General features: G+C 34.3%; 3 long non-coding RNA genes across 4 annotated transcripts; 2 read left to right on the forward strand and 1 right to left on the reverse strand.

Annotated features, from left to right (window-relative positions):
* Positions 1–1614: 1614 nt before the first annotated feature.
* On the reverse strand, positions 1615–2592 carry LOC131946132 (uncharacterized). The gene is made up of 2 exons (XR_009387658.1): positions 2535–2592; positions 1615–1937 (listed from the first exon to the last, which is right to left on the reverse strand). It is a non-coding gene; the product is annotated as an uncharacterized LOC131946132 (long non-coding RNA).
* Positions 2593–6025: 3433 nt separating this feature from the next.
* On the forward strand, positions 6026–11576 carry LOC131946133 (uncharacterized). 2 transcript variants are annotated; one of them, XR_009387659.1, is made up of 5 exons: positions 6026–6100; positions 8188–8245; positions 8542–8556; positions 9868–9918; positions 11534–11576. It is a non-coding gene; the product is annotated as an uncharacterized LOC131946133 (long non-coding RNA). The 2 variants fall into 2 exon arrangements; XR_009387660.1 differs by having other exon boundaries at positions 6027–6100; positions 8191–8245.
* A 7609-nt stretch (positions 11577–19185) lies between these two features.
* LOC131946134 (uncharacterized) lies at positions 19186–20541 on the forward strand. The gene is made up of 3 exons (XR_009387661.1): positions 19186–19256; positions 19538–19592; positions 20222–20541. It is a non-coding gene; the product is annotated as an uncharacterized LOC131946134 (long non-coding RNA).
* Positions 20542–22387: the final 1846 nt, after the last annotated feature.

The raw sequence follows: 22387 nt of genomic DNA on the forward strand, positions 1-22387 counted from the left end.
GGCTAATTATAGAATTTACAACACTGCCTGGATAAAACTGTAGGTATTCGTAAATAACCGAATAATGTTTATATTGGGCTGAACTATGGCTTTAAGGATTTCATTTTAGAATATGTCAGTGCTGATAAAGTAGAGCAACCGACAGAGTAGAGTAGCTGATAGATTAATTAATGCAGCTGACACATTAGAGTAACCGATAGATTAATGTAGCCGATATAATAGAGTAGCCGATAGATTAATGTAGCCGATAGAATAGAGTAGCCGATAGATTAATTAATGCAGCTGACACATTATAGTAGCCGATAGATTAAAGCTGCCGATAGAGTAGAGTAGCCGATAGATTAATTAATGCAGCTGACATATGTGCTGAAAAGAAAATCGGTCGTCTAGATAACGCATAGAGTTTCGTTTATTAATCTATAATGTCCATGTTAAGTACATAGTTGAAGCAATCCTTTCAGTCATCGTCGTACGTTTTAAGGGATACAGTACTGAGACGTGTTGTATCGAGTTCTAAGTTGGTGGGTAAACGATAGGTGTGAGGGTGTGTGTGCAGTATTCGTGTGAGGGTGTATGTGCAGTTGTCGTGTGAGGGTGTATGTGCAGTTGTCGTGTGAGGGTGTGTGTGCAGTATTCGTGTGAGGGTGTATGTGCAGTTGTCGTGTGAGGGTGTATGTGCAGTTGTCGTGTGAGGGTGTATGTGCAGTTGTCGTGTGAGGGTGTATGTGCAGTATTCGTGTGAGGGTGTATGTGCAGTTGTCGTGTGAGGGTGTATGTGCAGTTGTCGTGTGAGGGTGTATGTGCAGTTGTCGTGTGAGGGTGTATGTGCAGTTGTCGTGTGAGGGTGTATGTGTCGTTGTCGTGTGAGGGTGTGTGTGCAGGTGTCGTGTGAGGGTGTGTGTGCAGTTGTCGTGTGAAGGTGTATGTGCAGTTGTCGTGTGAGTGTGTATGTGCAGTTGTCGTGTGAGGGTGTATGTGCAGTATTCGTGTGAGGGTGTATGTGCAGTTGTCGTGTGAGGGTGTATGTGCAGTTGTCGTGTGAGGGTGTATGTGCAGTTGTCGTGTGAGGGTGTATGTGTCGTTGTCGTGTGAGGGTGTGTGTGCAGGTGTCGTGTGAGGGTGTGTGTGCAGTTGTTGTGTGAGGGTGTATGTGCAGTCTTCGTGTAAGGGTGTATGTGCAGTTGTGAGGGTGTATGTGCAGTATTCGTGTGAGGGTGTGTGTGCAGTCTTCGTGTGAGGGTGTGTGTGCAGTTGTCGTGTGAGGGTGTATGTGCAGTATTCGTGTGAGGGTGTATGTGCAGTATTCGTGTGAGGGTGTGTGTGCAGTTGTCGTGTGAGGGTGTGTGTGCAGTCTTCGTGTGAGGGTGTGTGTGCAGTTGTCGTGTGAGGGTGTATGTGCAGTATTCGTGTGAGGGTGTATGTGCAGTATTCGTGTGAGGGTGTGTGTGCAGTATTCGTGTGAGGGTGTATGTGCAGTATTCGTGTGAGGGTGTATGTGCAGTTGTCGTGTGGTTGATAGAAGGCTGCGGAGATATGACGATGTGGGATAGCGGCAGAGTTTTTTTCTTCTGTAACTGGATACACACGCCAATACAAGACTGAAAAAACTGCTGATTTTTGGTTTTTACACTTTTTTATTCTTTCATAGTTTGATGCCTAGTTATAACATTGAGGAAAGAGTTTGCTTTTTATTATGGCAAATATGTGTTTGTAGTCCCAGATTTTTCTCCAGGTCATCCTAGACTTAACAAACAAGTTGACTTAGTGACACAACCATCATTGATTTGTCTACGGTCCACGTCAGCCCTGGCCGTCTCTACTGGAACATCTTTCTTTGATTCCTGCAACTCTCTGACCACAGGCGCGTCATTAACTTGGTCGGCCACAACAACAGCCAGGGTAAACAGCAGACAGGCAATCACGACAGCTTTCATTTTCTGTCGATAGAAAAAAAAACTACACCAGTAACACATTATTGCACATAGACTACATGAATTAATAAACAAACAGACAACCTAACGCTAATAATAAAGTTTGTTTGGCTGTTTATTGTCACAAACGAACAAAAATAAATTAGAATATTAAAAGTTTGAATGTATTTAGATTATTTCAAAATTATTAAAATACGTTTGAAAATTATTATATAATTACATTAAATCAATTGAATAGGTTATAGTTAAGCGTAGATTACGATATAATACGTAAAAGTCATAGTAGCCTTAGTCAAAGAAGTAAAAAATATACAACTACTTATGCAATAGTAAGATAATTAAAACATTTTAAAATTATTTAGTATGTGAGAGAAAAAAAAGGATTGATTTTTGGTATATGAATTTAAAGTAAGAATTAAATAATAAAAGTGTGTGTGTGTGTGTGAGAGAGAGAGAGTCTGTGTGTCGTTTGATAAGTTTTGAAATACAAAAAAAAAATCGTTGTAAATTGGTATTTTAGAAAATGTGTGTGATTTAAAATAAGCATTACAAACATAACGAAAAAAAAATTCCGTTATTTTCAAATAGTAACAAACTATTTACCGAACTAAAGTGGCAGAGGCGCTAAGATAGACCTTTACTGAAAAGCCTTGAAGTGTTGAGCTACAAGCCACGTATAGGCCTACTTATATACTACATGAGGCAGCATTAATGTATTCAAATATTCTGCGATTATGGTCATGTCGCTAATGAAATTCAGAGAAAGCCGATTGTCTATCACCTTACAAAGCCTGTAAGAAAACAAAAACAAATTGCATAATTAAGCCAACTAATGTACGAATCTGGCGAGCTAAAAAAAGATCAGACAACAGAACAGATAAATAGTTTAAAATATTAACAAGAACTACTTAAAAGTTAGCATAATTTGTTATTTGAAACAAACTAGATTAGATGAAAGGCTCATCTGTAATACTGATAACGTTAGCCTTAAGGCTTTTATCCAGGTATATAGATCTATAACGACTCATTGACGTGTAGTATTTCAAATCGCTGCTAAAGTTATTTTAATGTAAGCTTTAAGATGTTTATCCCATATCACATACAGCTACTTAATGTGCATGGATTTATGGTACTACGTTTAACAAGCGATGTCGTGGTCGTATGTTAGAGCCCACGGCTGCTAATACAAAAGTCTCGAGTTTAAATCCTGGCTCAAGTTTATACAAAGTCACTTAGTACTCCCCGATATGATGGGTACATTTAAGGAAACTATGGCGTTTGAGTTTAATACAAGCCACACTATCACAGTTTACGCCAAGGTCAAGTAAACTATTTTTTTTATTTTTTTGCTAAATGAACTACAATGTTATAAATGGAAACTTGATCTAACAAGATCTGTGCAAGTCGGTTCGCTAACTGTACTTTGCTTTATGTTAAAGAGTAGTCAGCTTCTCGCACACCTACCGACATGGAGGGTCACGACACAACGTTTAGCCTTGCTCAAAAGCACACAGACCTGCTCGGCAAATGATTTAACAGCTATGCAATGATTCTTTCATGCTAAGTTAACCTTACTGGGACTTACCAATGGTTCCTGATCAATAACAGGTGTTAGAAAAATGTGTCTATTGTTGCCCTACTCTTTCTGGTTGTTCTCGAATATGCTACTCACATCCTATGCCTGTGCTGACCATTCTAGATTGGAGTAAATTTATGAACATAGGACACATTTTACCAGTAAAAAGAAGTTGATACAGCAAATAAACTTTAACAGTGTTTTGATTGTATCAGGCGTTGTGTTTTAAACTAGAGTAATTCTATCAGTCTTTAAGTGAAGGAAGACCATTCTGTAATAAAAATTGTGTATACATCTCCCCAACAAGAGTAGCTATAATAGCGAAGTTATTTCTTTAGGTGTATCATTTCATCTAATGAGCTCAATCAAGATATTGAACGTTACTTAGTTATATAATTGCATAAAATCAACAAGGCCATTAAATATGATTCATCTTTTATTTTGCTAGTTTAATGATGTTTCTTAACCCTTTATTTACGGAATTAGGTTCTGAATGAAAGCTTTTTTTAAAGTTAAATCATTAAAACATCATCATAAGGTCTGAGAATGATGTGTAATACACACGTGTCTTATGTTACTGGGGCCAGTAGACTTAATGTGAAGTGATCACCCCACAAGCATGATGTGCAACTTTGATGTTTTGTCTGAAAGATATAATTTATTAATTAAAAAATAGAGGCAGTGACTAAATACTATCCAAGTTCTTTTAAAAAGATATACATCTTTTAATTTAGCTTTATATTTTCTAATGCAGCGATATATTTGCATCTGCGCGCTATAATTAAAAACAATTCCAGATTTTAAAAAAATTCGTAAAAAACGTTTTATGTACGTTTTAACTAAACTCTACTTTCATTTTAAATGAATTTTAGATAAATTTATCTAGGAATGTATAGTTTGTATGTGTTTGCTAGCATCAGAGACCAACGTAGATAAGACATAAACATGACTGTAAATATGCCTGCTTACATCAGTGGCACACGTAAATACGACTTGTGTCATATGGGATTGCGACAAAACTATATCGCGTGTTTAAATAACTTCTAGAATTTTAGTCATTGCTTTTAGTTCAAGCGTTAATCTAGCAATTTAAAAATGTATAATTGAAATAAGAGTATCATACATAAACACATTTTACATATGTTATGCGTGGCTTTTACAAGAACCGTTTTTCCCTCAATGGATTTTTTGCTTTCCATTTGCTATAAATTATAGAACTAAATTGAACCCGCCCTGTAGATGCATATGGCTTATTATCTCAAGTACCATACAAGCAGGTTACAACACTGCTTGAATCAGCTATCCCCTGGCTCGCGTACCCTGTCAAACATAGTCACATGTGGTTTTTGGAGTGTGGGCTGCTGGTCAACTTCAGATGTCGACTTGGTCATCCATTGCTGTGGCCGGTTTTCGCATGTCCAATGTGTTTCAAGTCACTGCTTTTACAAGAATCCCGAAGTTAAATCATGGACCGATGAGCTGAACCGACAAACCGGTCTTTAGTGAACTAGTTTTATTGAGAAACTCTGCGCTTTAGTTCATGTTATATCTTCATTGTAAACATTCCACAACTGGGAACATCACCTGCAACAACTGTTATTAAGTAGAGGATATCTAGCAGATATGCGATCTAACTTAAATAATCGATAACCTCGAGGTTTGTATGTGTGTTTCTTTTGATCGCAATACATTTCCTTCTAGATGCGAATGTTCTATGTGTGATTACGTGTTCTGTTTTCTGCAATAAGTAGCATCCCACTGACTATGTCTGCTAAAGCCGCTGATATTCAGATAACGCCCGCTATCCAGATTGTAGCATCGTAATAACTGCACGCAGCGATTAGTAAATATACACTTTAATAAGAACGTAATGTGTTCCTAATCCGGGAATTTAGCCTTAAGGCTAAAATTGAAACACGTGGTGTTAGATTGTGTATTGGGATTGCTTTGAAACAAATCTTTTTACATGTTATATTTTAGTAAATCTTTGCAATGTTGTATACATTTAAAACCAGGGCTTCTAAAGTGGTATTAATGCATGGGTGCTATCCATTGTGAATGTATTGAGTGTATTCTACATGCAACCATGTGTTTCCCACTTAAATTTTTTTTTTAAATAATGATCATTTTCTTCCAGGCATCTTTTCGGGGGGGGGGGGGGGAGAGGAGTGGACGAAAAATGTCTACGGTCCGCCCCCCCCCCCTTTTTTTTCAAAGATCGAATTGGAATTAATATAGAAAATATATTTTTACCATTGTTCTCCCCCTCGGAAATTTAGTCCGCCCCCACCCTCCCTAACGAAAAGTATCAAGTCCATTATCACCCCCCACCCACCTGGATGGATAAAAAATGTCTGAAAAAACAAAAATAATGATCACCTAGAATACTATTCCTTAATAACTTAATCCTGTTCTCTTGTTCCCAAATAACCTACTAGACACTATAATCTGCTCCAGCTGATATCGATCACGCGATCAAACTGTATAAATTCCGGCTACTTAGCTAAATCCGTTTTAAAGCAAGGTGTACAGTCATACACACGGGCAAGTAGTCTCTTCTTTGTTGCAACAAAACCAGTTCAGTTTTACAGAGGTAAGGAGTATAAAAACATACGCATACACGTTTTTAAATTCATTTTTGAAAACTAATACAGTAAAACTTTGTTTTCCAAGTACTTATTGTATACAATCAGAGTTTATTCCAAGCATCTCTTCGGGGGGGGGGGGGGGGGATGCGAAGCCCCCACGAAAAAATTCAACCGCCCCCCCCCCTTTTCCCGAACGAAATTTATATAATTTATATAGAAAATATGTACTTTTAACAGTGTCCGCCCCGCCCCCCGAAGAAAGTCTACCGCCCCCCCCCCCCCCTGAAAATTTCAAATGTGCTCCCCCCCCCCCCCCCGGAGAAAAAAGTTTGGAAGAAACACTGTATACAATATATATATATATATATATATATATATATATATATATATATATATATATATATATATATAGCCTACAATTTTCATAGTATTTGTTAAATACTAACTTTAAATTAGCGCGAAAATGCATTAAGACGTAGTTAACTCATTACAAGAATAGTTCAACCACCTGTTCTGCCCACATTTATCACGCTTATTACATAACAAAGGAAAGGATCAAAGCAGAAACTGACACGGTACAAAGGCTGTTATTGACGCTAAACGTCAACAACACACAATGTGGACGGATAAGGTCGACTCAGGATAAGCCGACCAAGGAATGGCAAAAAAACAAACATGCAAAACACAATGATGTGCCTAAAATTCGTTTGTAATTAACATTTCTATAGCGTATTTAATTAAATTCGGTACAAAGGTTGGTTACAGTATTTTTACTTATTAGTGTTAGAAACCACAATGCTTTTATCGTTTATAAAAATGCTAAAAACAACAACAACCAACATCAATAAGCAGACAAAATTTTACAATTCTCAACAATTCAAAGCAACATATGCATTAAAACATTATTGTGACTTTTTCTGTGACTTTATTTCTGTTACTTTTTTCGAAATAAATTTTCCTTTGTGATTTTTTTTTCTGTGACTTTTTTTCCTAGTAAAATCTGTGACTTTTTTCTGTGACTTTTTTTCCGCTCCCAACGCCCCCCACCCTATGACCTTCCTCGCATGTTTCAATTTTTTAAAAATTCGACCGTATCGTACCCCGCCTTTTCCTCCCCCCCCCCCACCCCGCTTGCTAAAATGCATACTAGGTAGGCCTATACATGCGGTATGGTGAAAATAAATTGACATTTTAATCTAACCAGAATTGAATTCCGACACAGAGTACGTTTTATCTCTAATCGCTGCCTGGTCTATGCAATTAGAATAAAAATTTGTTTTAAGTCTAGATAGTACATCGTCCAAAAAGGAAAAGATAAAATAAGATATATCATAATTTTATCGATCTAACGATCAGCGCGATATAACGGATTCAGCTAAGTAGCCGGAATTTATACACTTTGATCGCGTGATCGATATCAGCTGGAGCAGATTATAGTGTCTAGTAGCTTATTTGGGAACAAGAGAACAAGATTAAGTTATTATAACAAACAGTTTGTTAAGCTATGGAAATATATTTGTCATCAGAAATTTTTTATGGTTGAAAGCAAATTGGGTTCAAACGAAAAATTATAGCGCTAACAATCCCTCTCCACCCACACAAACACTGCATGAAACTCCCAAGTTCAAATCCACCCGTAACCCCCCTCCCCACTCCATTTATGATCGACCTTAACCCAAAGCGTGCCATATTTCTTAAGTTTGAGAAAAGTCTGGATAAAGGCGTCAAGCCCGCGTGTAGACAGGCGCCATACTCACCGACCTCTTCTTTTGTAGGATTAGTACATCAATCGCTACAGATACAATTTTCTTGTATAAGTTCTAGCATCGAACAGAGTCAGACAACCGAGATTGACTGCCCTTATATCGCTTCCATTTGTTTCTTTCCTTTATTGTCGAGAAACAGTTTTTGGTAAATACTGTTTACCTTGTTAATTTTAAATTTCTTCCGTTTATCAATTATTAGTAGACCATTTTCTAAAGCCAAATATTTTCACTACGGTAAAATAATTTTAACCATGCGTATTCAACAAATTCTTTTTTTCTTCAAAAAAGCAGTTTAGAAATGCAATATAAAATATGACTTTATTTAGCAGTTGAAAATGGGACTGTGCAACTGTTTTTCATTTCTTCTTCTTATTGTGGCTTCTGGTAAGTTTAAGTTAAACAACTAGTAAAAAATGTTTGCCATTGCATTTTAGTTTTAATTCCCAATGTTAGATATTTCCATGTGAAAATTCATGGAATGGATATTTACAATATTTTTAAACATTTCTTACAATAGATGCATTAATTTTTAAAATTCAATTCATGTAACTTTTAAATGTATATATATATATATATATATATATATATATATATATATATATATATATATATATATATATATATATCCTATGTATGTAGGCTATTTTCTTTTTTCTATCAAACTGTATTTTATTTTACAGTTGTTGTGACCGCAGGTAATGTTTTTTTAACGTATTTTATCGAATCGTTAAGGGCTTTGGTTTCACATATTTTAATATCTATTTAAACAACATACATATTGTCTTATGCAATTTATTAAATGTTCATTAAAACAATTTCTATTTGACTTTTTTTTTCAAATGCGTTTATTGCTGCTAAAAGTATCTTTGCAATTTTTGTTTTTAAGAAATTAATGAAATAACAATTTTAAAACACAATATATGTTTCGTTATGTATTGTTTTATTATTAAATAACTTTTTAAAAGGAAACAGAAAAATGTAGGCTTATTTAATTATTATAAAATTAAAAAAAAACGATAATATGTTATAATTCCGTCAGTAGCATTGATATACTGCATCAATAGGTAATGAACACAAAAAAACAAGTTTAGTGTATATAGTCCGAAAAATTATATTTAAAAAGTATGCTATCATATAAAGATTTTAAATGTATATTCTTTTCCTGACCATATTTGGACTTTAATTAACCTTTTGTTACACAATACTTCACATTTGCTCCTTCCTATAACCGTCGGTACATTTTGATTTAACGTGAATGGTTTAATTTTAAAGCTGGAGTCTCCTTATTTTAGAATATTACGTCTTTCGTCCAGTAAACTTTTAAAAAAAATAAATATAGTTTAAGAAGTTTTTAAAAATTCAACTGTTCTTTATTTATTTAATTAGACTTACTTTTTTATTTTAAAAATTGTTAGCAAATTTAAAATTTTAACGCATTCGTCTTTTTAGTTAAGCGATTTTAAAGTTGTTTTTTTTTTAAAAATATAATACATATTGTGTAACAATAGCTAGTTAAAATATCCTAAGGTCAATGCTAAACATTTTATAATATTCCGATGTCTATTTAATTAATTGAATACCGTAGAAAGTGCTTGTTTGATTATAGTGAATATATTTAAATATTCTTATTTAACATGAGCAGAAGACAGCGACAGTTGGCATCTGCTGAAATGCTCAGTGGATGGCGATAAATAGTATATATTATTATTAAAAATAAAAACACTAATAGATAAAAGTAGATATTAGGCCTACATGATTGTTTGCAGATAAATTGGATGTTTAATTGTAGTAATGCCAAATCTAAAGAAGTATCGAAATGTAATAATTAATAATAAATCGATTTTTCTGTATAAAATATCTAACATCACTAAGGTAGGACTTGTCAGAGAAAAGAAATCTGATGGTAAACCTTAAAAAAATTATAGTTTTTAAATCAATTTTAATTTTGTTGTGCTTAGAGATTGCAAGTCAAATTTGTATTATATAAATTGTGTGTCTATTTACAGAATACCTAACATCACCAAGAGTAGGAATTGCTAGGGGAAAGAAAACGGCGGGTAAACTTTGGAAATATCTAGTTTTTAGATCACTTTAAATTATTGTGTGGTTTAGTTAATGATTGCAAGTCGATTTTGTACAATTTTAAATATTTTTATGAATATTCAAATTTTTGTTCCGGTAAAAACACTAAATTTAAGACTACAAAACTCCCTAAAATCGCGTGTTTTTACCGGATCCAAAATTCGAAAATTCATAAGAAATTAGTTTGAAGATCTGTACTTAAAAGTTTTAGCTGAGTAACCAAAAATATGGTTGAACAGAATGAATTTATTTTTATCAGGCTTAAAATATAATATTTTATAAATGGTGGAAATCCTACGAAGAGGTTAATTTTTTCAAGAAGGCCGCCGTTATCATAGTTACCAAAATTTTTCCACCTTTTTTTTAGTGGAAACGCATATACGGATATACCTTTATATAGGTATAGAGAAATAACTGTTTGCTCACTTTTTTTTTACCGGCGCCTAGCTTTAGAATCACACTTTTGTGTAATATAAAACACTAATAGAACTACGGAACGACTAGAATTATAGTTATGTTTACCCCGCCTTCGCGATATTTGGAACATAATTAGTATATAGTATATACTGATAATAAAAAGGAAAACCAAAGAAAGTTTAGACATATTTACATACAGACAGCGAAAGAATTTGAATAACTACAGGATGCAAGTGATATATATTTGTAATGGGTGTATAGTTAGATGTCACAAGTTTATTTTGCTATTTTATTAACTAACATTGATTGTCGCTCCTAGAATATTCAGAATTTAAACTTTTAATCTAAAAGTTATATTTAACCCTGCTGTGCAATAGTCAATTACATTGTTTAAGATAGCGATTTCATTTACATTCATTTACAACCCATTTTGTATGTATTAAATTTAATCGTAGTTTGGGTTGTGTGTGTATGTGTAGGGAAACGGGTGTGTGTCAAAAGACAAAAAATTAATAGTCGTGCTGTTGCCTAAGGAAATGTTACATTACGTTACAGGGTTGGGAGGTGCTTTAAAGGGAACTTGACATTACTCCGTCCCGTTATGTTTAGGGTTCATTTTACCATCCTCATTACAACAAATCAACTACTTAAACACAAACAAATGTACAGCTATTGTTCTACTGATGTGTCAGCCACCCTCATCCAGACACGTACACACACACACATACTTACATTCACACACACACACACACGTGTAGGCTGTAGCATAATAATTTGCTTGATCGAAAAATATATAGATTTGTAAATTTTCAATGTGGTTTTACCCCAATCTACTTCGGTTTACGGTGTATTTGGTGTCATCCCCTTCCCTAGTCGATAACGGCTAGAATATATATATATATATATATATATATATATATATATATATATATATATATATATACAGAATATATATACTGATGTTATATATATATATATTGTATGTGTTCTCTCTATATCTGTGTGTGTGTTTGTGTGTGTGTGTGTGTTTAAAACGGAAGAAATTGAGAGTAAGAACGCACGTTGTTCAATATATTGAAATAAAACTTGAGTAACTCAGCACTCTCGACGCCACTTTGTTACAACACATATTTCTAGTTATTAATTTTATTTTAAATAATCTTTCTCACGTAGACAATGATATCTTCCTTGCCGTCGCCATGGCTGACCAAAGCGCTGAACAGAGCCTGGAAAGTAAACATGACCTTGACCTGAGCCAGGTGAAGAAAGACGTCAAGGTGGACTCGGCTAGTGCGGAACGTAAACAGATTGGTGGTTGTCCAGATTATGTTTCCTACCTGCTCTGTTAGATGGACTCACGATGACCTGACACTGAATGCAGAACTATGATATCATAAGCAATAAATTATTTAATTGACAGTGTATATGTTTTGTTTTTTATTTCATGTTATCATTTAAATTTAAAATATAATTAGGTTTATAAAAGTTTTGGTCACCTGGCGGAATTATTTGCTGATATATGAACCAAATTATATTGTGTAATACAAGAAACACTACATGATAGAAACAACAATTATATTTTATTTATAAACATAAGTGGCAAAGCCAGTTGCAAGTTCACATTTCTAATATGTATTATTTGATAGACTGAACTCTGAGCATCCAACTGATGGTCTCCAAATGTTGAGGGGCAATTTTTAAAATATATTTTTGAGAATTATCAACCAATTATTTTCTTTAAAATATCAAAACACTAATAGGATTATTACAACATCATATCTGGGAACCGGGTGTCCACATAGCGGGTACTCCTGCGGGCGGGGGGGGGGACGAAAAACATCTATGGTCAGCCCCCCCCCCCTCTTTACTCCAAATATCGTTGTTTGATTTTGGAGTGAGTTACCTCTCCTGGATAAATTGCTGTCCCCAGCTATTGAGCCTCATCTACCTGAGGGTTCGAAATCGAGACTTTTAGCAACCATGAGCTTTATCGACTCGACCACGCCGACCCTGTAAATGTGGGAGCAGTGTTTCTTCCAGACTTTTTTCTTCGGGGTTGCACTTGAAATTTTCCGGGGGGAGGACAACAATTTCCGTGGGGGGGGGGGGGGGGGGGCAGGGGGGTTAAGCGTACACTGTCAAAAGTATATATTTTCTATATATTTTCATTTCGTTCGGGGGAGGGGGGTATAATTTCTTCGAGACGGGCCGTGCCCCCCCCCCCCCCCCTCCGATGAGATGCCTGGAAGAAACTCTTCGTGGGAGTAGGCTCGACGGCCCTAAACTCCGCGTGCGAAACCCTATCGAATGTGATTAAGCGTAAGAGAGACATTCAGCCCCCCCCCCCCTCCCCTTAAATACAGCGAAACCCTTTCAAATGTGGTTAAGAGTAAGAGTAAGAGAGACATTCAGCCCCCCCCCTCCCTTAAATACACCCGTGTTTTGCGTCTCATCTGACTAGCTTCTCTATCTAGACTGGACAGTGTGTTTTGTGTACCCGTGTTGGTCAAGCCTATGATATGATTCACCGCTACGACAGATGACCAACGATCTGTGTGCTAAAATAACGTACATAAAGTGAGGTGGATCAGAATGCGGTGGGTTGTAGGCAAGGCAAAATGGAGGTATAACCGTTTTAGCGTAACACTGATGTTGGTTCACGGCAGTCATTGCTCAATAATATTTCACCAGTCTAACTGCGAGTAAAGCAATTGAGTAACTTGTTAACAAGTAATACCATATTATTAGATATTTCTATAAAACGAAACAGCGGGTTAGGCGAATCTAGGTTACAATAGGCTGATTACTTTGTTAAAATAAATACCATGACTCATTTCAACATAACAACTAAGTAGGCCTATTTTATTAATATTACCACGTCTTAACTACAACAAACTGTTATTGTTTAAAAAATAAAACAAAATATATTCTTTCAGCACCTTATTATTTTAAAAAGCTTGTTATTGCTTCCATACTCATTGCCGATTAAAAGATTACTTTGTTTCACAACATTATTCTGCAACTGCCAGCTTGGAGATATTCTTGTATGAAATGGAAGAATGAGCCTAATTTAATTAGTTATTTAAAAACAAAAGTATTCACATACATGTTTTAAATATCGTTGAACCTTAAACTTTCAGGGTTCTTTTAGGGAACAAAAGACGATTTTCTCATTAATCTCTGTACTCTTTCTTGGTCTGCTCTAAGTAGATCAGCTCCCGGCAGCCCAGTCCAATCTATGATGCCATCCAACCAATATTATCTCCTCCTTTTCTTTTTCCGACCCCCTGCCCTGGATTGTTGTTTTGGAATGGTCGTTGGCACTAGGGACATGACCCAGCAGTCTCAGTTTCTTTGTTTTGATAATGCTTAGTATTGTGAAATAAGTTTAAAGTTCGGGTCGACACTTGAATACAGTACGGATACCAATTGATACACTCAAAATGTGATTTTATCTTATTTCGGGTTGAGACACATCATAGGTACCGTTGGGCAGGCCGTGAGCGGATAAAAACAAACATTTCCTAAACCCACCTTTTATGATTTAGATAATCTTAAGGCATATACTGTGACTTACATCCTAATAGCTGCTATGGTACATAATTTTGTGTACTGTATACTACATAAATTTGTGTAATATATGCTACAGAAATTTGTGTGCTATATGCTACAGAAATGTGTGTACTATATACTTACCAAATCGTAGCGGTCAATAAACGCTGTTTTGTTTAAACACCAACCTAACACTCGGTTTTTAACTCTATAAAAAGAAATTGGGGTGGTACGAAGTGAATGATTTTTCTTTTACTCTAGAATGATCAATCACGGGAAAATTGGAGAATTTAAGGTAGTTAGGTTAATTCTTATTAGAAACTTAAACGATACGAACCGTCACAGGGCTTAAACCTCTCGCAAATTACGAATCTATTTCCTTTCTTTCTAACTGGTATGCGATCAACTGCTGAAATACTGATGTTAAGCTATTCAGTCGGCAAAAGGAATAAGTAGAAACGTTTGATGCCCAGCGTTTGGCCGTAACACACATGTTTCCACTAAGTGGGAATTTCTTTCATCGCATGAAGCACCGTAGTGTGGTGAAGAGAATGGAGGAGTGAGGTGGGTTAAAAAAATACGGCATAAATTATGACCTTGAATAATTGACCTTCATGTCGATCATCGTGCTCTGTTGATTAACAAAATGATCGCAACAAAGTAACCCCTTCCAAATCTCAACAGAACATTGAATCACCAGTTCATTAAATATTTAAATTTTCAGGTTTAAAATAAAAATTGGAAGTTTGTATTATGAATAAATAAAACGGTTTTAATGAATGTATTTATCCGAAAGAAGTATTACTATTGTAAATCTGTATCAGTCCTTACAAGCCGATGATGAAAACTGTAAGACTAAAACTGTAAACTATGTGTCTGAGGTAAAAATTGAGATTTGTTTTTTTTGCTTGTGGTGGCGTAGATATACAGTAATTACAGTTTTTACTATGAAATAAAGTACTTAAAATATGCATTTCTTTTTTTAAATCTGAATTTTATTTTGTCTGCAAATTAATTAAAGTACGATCGAAATTGCATTTTAAATGTTTATTTTAATCAAAGTTTTGACATTGACTTATTAGATATTTGACAAAACTGTCATTTAGATACGGGGACGACACTTATACAGAGAGGGGGGATAATTTGGGGGTAGACTGTAGGTATCACATTCCAGAACCTGTCTTGTATCCAGGTCAGAGTGTTCTGATTCCCGTAGCAGATTTCTTTCTACCGGCTGGTCAACGTCCTTTGGTCCAGCGGCTCTCTGGTCAGCAAAGACAGCAGAGAGGAACAGGAACATGACGACCAAACATACAGATTTCATTTCCTGGGGATAGAAGTACAATTATATGAATTAATCAATGTATGGTATGCTTTTTTAAACCTGAATACAATATACAGTATATTATAATAATATAAAACAGTAACATAAAATGAGATAAGACCCGAAGACGTGACCTGTAAGTTGTCTTCAAATAGACTAAATACACCTGGGGACAAGTGGAGAAAATAGCCTACAGAAAAGCATGTCAGCTCTCTATAGCCCTGGAGAAAGGACATGCTAACCACCTAACTTGACTGTACTTAAATTGACGGCTGTAAATCAAAACTGATTTCATATAGTCCGACAAGTCTATAAACATTAAGCATCCGCTATATTTTTGTTCAACATTAATACATGGTGTTTTTTTTAAACAACGTGATATTTTAGAAAAAAATGGAGATCATCGTTTTTTTAGGTGACAAAAAATAAGCATATTAAAATCCTAATAATACTAAAGCTCATGGTTGCTAAACCCAAAATCTCGAGTCCGAAACCTCAGGTAGATAGTTTCGATAACTGGTGACATAAACTCTTCATAGAGAGAAAACTTGTAGTTTGTTCTTTGATGGACAAAGACTATGGAAGGAATACAAAAAGATAAGCAAGCTGAGATCGGATTCAATTTGCATAGGTTGACACGTAATACTTTAGTTCAAAACTTGAATTTAAGAAGCTGTCCCTTAAGTAGATTTTATTAAAATTCTTCATTTTAAAATATCACCCTAAGATGTTATCCTTTCAGTCACCCCACCCACAATTTTGCACATATAGCGATAAACATCCAAACACTCATCGCTCTTCATCCCACCTCCTTTGCACATATAGCGATAAACATCCAAACTATCATCGCTCTTCATCCCACCTCCTTTAATCATGCATGGATATGACTTATTTATAGACCCTTAAAACAAAATAACTTATGATGTATAAATAGGCATAACCATGTGTACAAACAAATTGTATGGAAAAAATATAAATTATATATATATATATATATATATATATATATATATATATATATATATATATATATATATATATATATATGTGTATATATATATATATATATATATATATATATGTAGGCTTTTTATTGTATACAATAAATACATTGTTTGTCTGTATTAGTATTCTAAAATGAATTTAAAAACGTGTATGCATGGGTTTTTACTCATTACCTTTGTATAGCTGAACTGGTTTTGTTGCAACAAAGAAAAAACAATAAATACAACGTTTTACTGTATTAGTTTTCTAAAATGAATTTAAAAACGTGTATGCATATGTTTTTATACTCCTTACCTTTGTAAAGCTGAACTAGTTTTGTTGCAACAAACAAGAGACTACTTGCCCCTGTGTATGACTGTAGGCCTACACCTTGTTTTAAAACGGATTCAGCTAAGTAGCCGGAATTTATACACGTGATCGATGCCGATTATAGTGTCTAGTAGCTTAATTGGGAACAAGAGAACAGGATTAAGTTATTAAGGTATAATATTTTAGGTTATCATTATGTATGTTTCTTTCATACGTTTTTTTTTCGGTGGGGGGGGGGGGAATTCTTTTGATACTTTTCGTTATGAAGGGTGGGGGCGGTCTAAAATTTCCGAGGGTGAGAAAATTGTGAGCACTTTGCGTTTATGTTCGCGTTAGTGTTTTCTTTGTGTTTAGGTTGGGTTTGCGTTAGTGGTTGCGGTTTGATTTGGTTCATTTTTGTTCTTTCTTTTTTCGTTTTTGTTTGTGTTTTTTTCTTTGGGTTTGTATTTGTGTTTTTGGTTGGTTTTGCGTTTGGATTTGGTTTGTTTTCGTTTGCTTTTTCGTTTTTTTGTGTGTTGTTATTGGTTGGTATTGGTGTTTGTGGTTGTGGTTGAGTTTGTTGTTAGGTTTTTGTTTTCGTTAGCTTTTTTGTTTGTTTTTTCTTTGTGTTTGTATTGGTGTTTGTGGTTGTGGTTGGGTTGGTTGTTAGGTTTTTGTTTTCGTTTGTATTTGTAATTGTGTTAGCGTTATGTTTGCGTTTTGTTGTTTTGGTTTTGGTTGGTTGTGGTTTGGGTGGGCAATGCCGGGTTTATGATGATTACTAAACACACAGGTGATGGTCTTTAACATAAAGGTTTTTCACAGAAGCCAGAGCAGGGCCTGGCCGGGACGGCTAGTACTTTATAAATTTACATGCATTTTTTGAGAAATCGAAAATAGCGTAAATTAGTACTTCCGGTCAACGGAAATTACTCAAAATTTGACAGAAGGTAGAGAATTAGATCTTTTACTTACATTTATCTATCTGAAATAGTACTCAAGTTATAGGCTTTTGAAAATTCAAAGTAGAAAAAGTACCATTTTCGGTTATCGGAAATCGCTCAAAAGTTGATCAGGATCTACGATTTTGATAAAATACTTATATATGAAATTTCATCAACCTAGCTTTAACGGTACTCAAATTATCGTGTTTACACACAGACAGAGAGACACACAGACACACAGACTTACGGACAGGATTGCAAAATTATGTTTTTCCGTATCAGTGAGTTTTAAAACGTCGAAATTTGTAAAAATCTCGATTTTTTTTTGCACGATTACAAGACTTTCTCTATACGAGAAAGTAAAAAATGCAGGCTGAAATCGGAGTCAATGAATGGCGCATAAACAGTTGACGCGTATTTTTAATTGTATTGGAGGGGGATCCCTTCCAAGACAAAAATTAAGAACGAAGAAGAAAAAGAAGTATCATTTACATACTAAACATTTTTTGTAACTCATATTTTTTATCAATGTTCCTAAGTATTTTCAAAGTCTAATACATTCTTATGTAGCATACTCTTGTAGTTAACGTTGTGTTTATTAAGTAGCTTATAATTTTACACAGGCAGTACACTGCGGGCATTGAGTTGACCCGTGTTCGTTGGATTGATAAGTAAGTTTACATGCTGTAAACCCTTGCAAAGACATGTGTTCATCAAACCTGGCTTTCATCATTGATTCTTCTTACTGTTACTAGCTACTAAATGTGAGTACCACTTTTAGAGCTCACCCTACACGTGACTTAGTTCACGTGACTGTAGACTACTCCATATTTTACTATACACTTACTTAATTCCCGGTAGAGAAGTTGCTCAGAACCTTTTATTAGTTGAATCTTATTATTTTCAGTATTACGGTACAATTATTCTTTTTACCATTAACAATCAGGTCTTAGAGTATTCATCATATATCAAACACAAACTAATAACGCCCGCTATCCAGATTGTAGCATCGTAAAAAATACACGCAGCGATTAGTAAATATACACTTCAATAAGAACGTAATGTGTTCTTAATCCAGGAGTTTAGCCTTAAGGCTAAAATTGAAACACGTGGTGTTAGATTGTGTATTGGGATGTCTTTGAAAACAAATCTTTTTACATGTTATATTTTAGTAAATCTTTGCAATATTGTATACATTTAAAAGCAGGGCTTCTAAAGTGGTATTAATGCATGGGTGCTATCCATTGTGAGTGTATTCTACATGCAACCATGTGTTTCCCACTTTATAAATTTTCAAATAATGATCAGTTTCTTCCAGGCATCTCTTCGGGGGGGGGGGGGGGGAAGGGGGAGAGGGGTGGACGAAAAACGTCTACGGTCATCCCCCCCCCCCCCTCCTTTCAAAGATCGAATTGGAATTTATATAGAAAATATAATTTTACCATTGTTCTCCCCCTCGGAAATGTTAGACCGCCCCCACCCTCCCTAACGAAAAGTATCAAGAGAATTCTCCCCCCCCCCCCCCTCACCGGAAAAAAAACGTCTGACAGAAACATAAATAATGATCACCTAAAATATTATACCTTAATAACTTAATCCTGTTCTCTTGTTCCCAAATAAGCTACTAGACACTATAATCTGCTCCAGCTGATATCGATCACGTGATCAAACTGTATAAATTCCGGCTACTTAGCTAAATCCGTTTTAAAGCAAGGTGTACAGTCATACACAGGGGCAAGTAGTCTCTTCTTTGTTGCAACAAAACCAGTTCAGTTTTACAGAGGTAAGGAGTATAAAAACGTATGCATACACGTTTTTAAATTCATTTTAGAAAACTAATACAGTAAAACGTTGTTTTCCAAGCACTTATTGTATACAATATATATACAGCCTACATAATATATAAATATATATATATATATATATATATATATATATATATATATATATATATATATATATATATATATATATATATATATTATAGATACTTTTTTCCATACAATTTGTTTGTACACATGGTAATGTCTATTTATACATCAGCAGTTATTTTGTTTGACATAGGGGTCTATAAACAACATTGTACGTCTACCTGAGTCTCTGTGAGTCTATATTTTTGGTAAGTTTAGTCTGATTAGTCGTGGTAGAGGGAGGTGTTCGCAGGTTGGAGTATTTGATAACTGTAACATAATCTAATCGTTTTGTTGTTCTCAAACGAATTCAGTGGGTTAATCGAATGATTTGATTATAAAGCATTTTGAAATATTTTGTTCTAGATCAAACTAAATTTATTTTTAAAAAACTTATTTGTAAATATGCAAATGTACCATAACAATGAAATTAGAAAATTATTTTAAAAATATGCAAATTTAAAAGTTAATCTTTCAATGTGGAATACAATTTGCTTGTTTAAGGTTTTTGAAATCGCTGATGTTTTAGATCAAGATGAAATTTTTTCTCCACGAATCAATTCTAAAAATGTCTATATTAACAAACAAGATTTTGATTGCAACTAAATATTCTTAAACAAACCATTAAGCGCTTTAAAATGGTCTGTCATTTCATTGTTGATAGACAAATTAGGTGATCTAAATTAACGTTAATTTCAAAACTGTTTTTAATTTTCTATTTAAATATAGCTGTTTTTGTACTACAAGAAGGCTATTTCGTTTTACATTGTATTTTTTTTTATTAGATTCAAAATACTTTAGCGAATTTTTTTAAAAATATAAGCTGTTTTTCTTCTAGAAAATGAAAGCTGTCGTGATTGCCTGTCTGCTGTTTACCCTGGCTGTTGTTGTGGCCGACCAAGTCGATGACGTGCCTGCGGTCAGAGAGTTGCAGGAATCAAAGAGAGTTGTTCCAGTAGAGGCGGCCAGTGCTGACGTGGACCGTAAACAAATCAACGACTGTGAATTTAGGCCGTGGGAGCGTCAGTGTCGTTAGGTCAACATGTCCAGTCGAGGATGACCTAAGATTTAAAAATTGGACACATCCTAAACTAATTGTTATCCAATTATAATTAATTAAAACAATATGAATTGCTAGTAGTAAGAAAGTTTCAATAAATATTTTAAAAAGACAACGTACTATGTAATAAATTAATATCTTTGTTGTACCTGTATATTCTGTTTAAATGTATTTACATAATCGTTCACATGTGGTGTTTTTTATGTTACTCATGCGCATGCGGTGTATTTTTTTATTGCATTAGGGTCTAGGTACAGACAGCATGAAGTCCAACAAAATATCAGACATAAAATCTATTGCAAGGTTGGCGTTTTATTGTAGGGCTGTCTTTAAAATTATAATATGTTTCAGTTGATGGTTGAGAAATGTGTTAAAATATCCTATAAATAATCAAGATTCTTGTATATCAAGGCTTGATTTAAAATATACTTTGACCATAGAAAAAAGTTAACCAGTATTCTGACAATAGAGACTATATGTGTCATTTTGATCTTAGTGATATATGTCTTGCTGTACTCAGTGTTGTTTATATCTATTTACTAGTCAAACGATATACAATTATAATTACGACAACTAGGGGTTCTGTTCTAAAAGTGTATAACCTAATAGAAGAGGTTGACGGTGGTGACGAGAAAAGGCTGGTAAATTCCAGAATACCCTTACCACAGTATACAATTATTCTGCTGATTCAATGATTTCTGGTTTAATTTTAATTATCTTTGAGTTAACCGGTTTTAAACTTGAAAACCACATATCATGACCATAATGAATCATAGATAAGTAATTAAACATGAATTCACAAAAAAATCATTAACTTACAATTATGAAGAAAGGATTTAAAATTTAAAAAAAAAATCGTTTTTATCTCTTAGCAAAGGTTTATGTAATTAAAGCCATTAAGCGTATATTTGTTTGCTTTAGATGCGGCCACAAACTCAAGTCAAATTACTTAAGAGGACCTAATAATTAACGTTCGTGTAACAATGTTGTGAAACAAATAACATAAAATATTTTTTCTACTCGATACGTGAATGTAACAGATGTTGTTGTTATATCCGACTGGTAGATAAGACAACGGTCACAATCAATTCAATAATTAAAACATTTGGTGAAGTTAGATAATTTAACAGTAAATATTTAAATCAGAGAACAGTGACCTTTGTGTCACCACGTGATGGTTTATATCTCGTCTGTGTCACCCTAGATGAATGGGAAAAGAAACAGTGGCGGACGTTTATTGCAGTTAACTCAGCCTGGACTAGCACTGATGGGTCAGTGGTTGTTGACATGAAGAACGGTCAAGAACTTTACTTTGAAGTAGACTACGCTGATGAAGAAGCAAAGTTATCCACTGTCAGTAATTTTACTATCATTAATGTATAGAAGCACAACAAAAAAAATCTATAAATACTTAGAATAATAAAAAATGTAACAACCGTTTAAAAAAGAGTACGCTGTAATGTTTTGTATATTTATCTCAAGTCGACACAGTTTATATGTTTTACACCATGTCTTTAACCCTCAATACACATCTCAAAGCAATCACATAACATAGTTTAGTTATAAATAAAGCAAACGACAGTGTTAGTACTGTTTTATTTGAGATATTAAAATAAAAAGGATATAATTAAATATTTAATTTCAAGTGCTTGGAAACATGTTGAATTATTAATGGCTCAATATGGTTGTTCACGTAATTGTTATGCATGATAAGTGTGCCAATAAGTTTACTTTTTAGAGCTGTAGGCTAAAAGGGTTATATTTTGATTGAATAGATCTATTTGTGCAAAGTGAATGCTTTATACCTATTGGTAATTATAGGAATCGTCATATTAGACTCAACTGTAGTGCTATTTTGAAGCACGTGCTTAATGTGTATAGTTTTGTTGATTTTTTTCCTTAATTACTGTGCGTTTCCATTATTTCTTAAAATTATGTTGCTTT

The sequence above is a fragment of the Physella acuta genome, unplaced genomic scaffold, assembly GCF_028476545.2.
Source record: "Physella acuta isolate Inbredline_101_S28 unplaced genomic scaffold, ASM2847654v3 ptg000544l, whole genome shotgun sequence".
Lineage (NCBI taxonomy): Eukaryota > Metazoa > Mollusca > Gastropoda > Physidae > Physella > Physella acuta.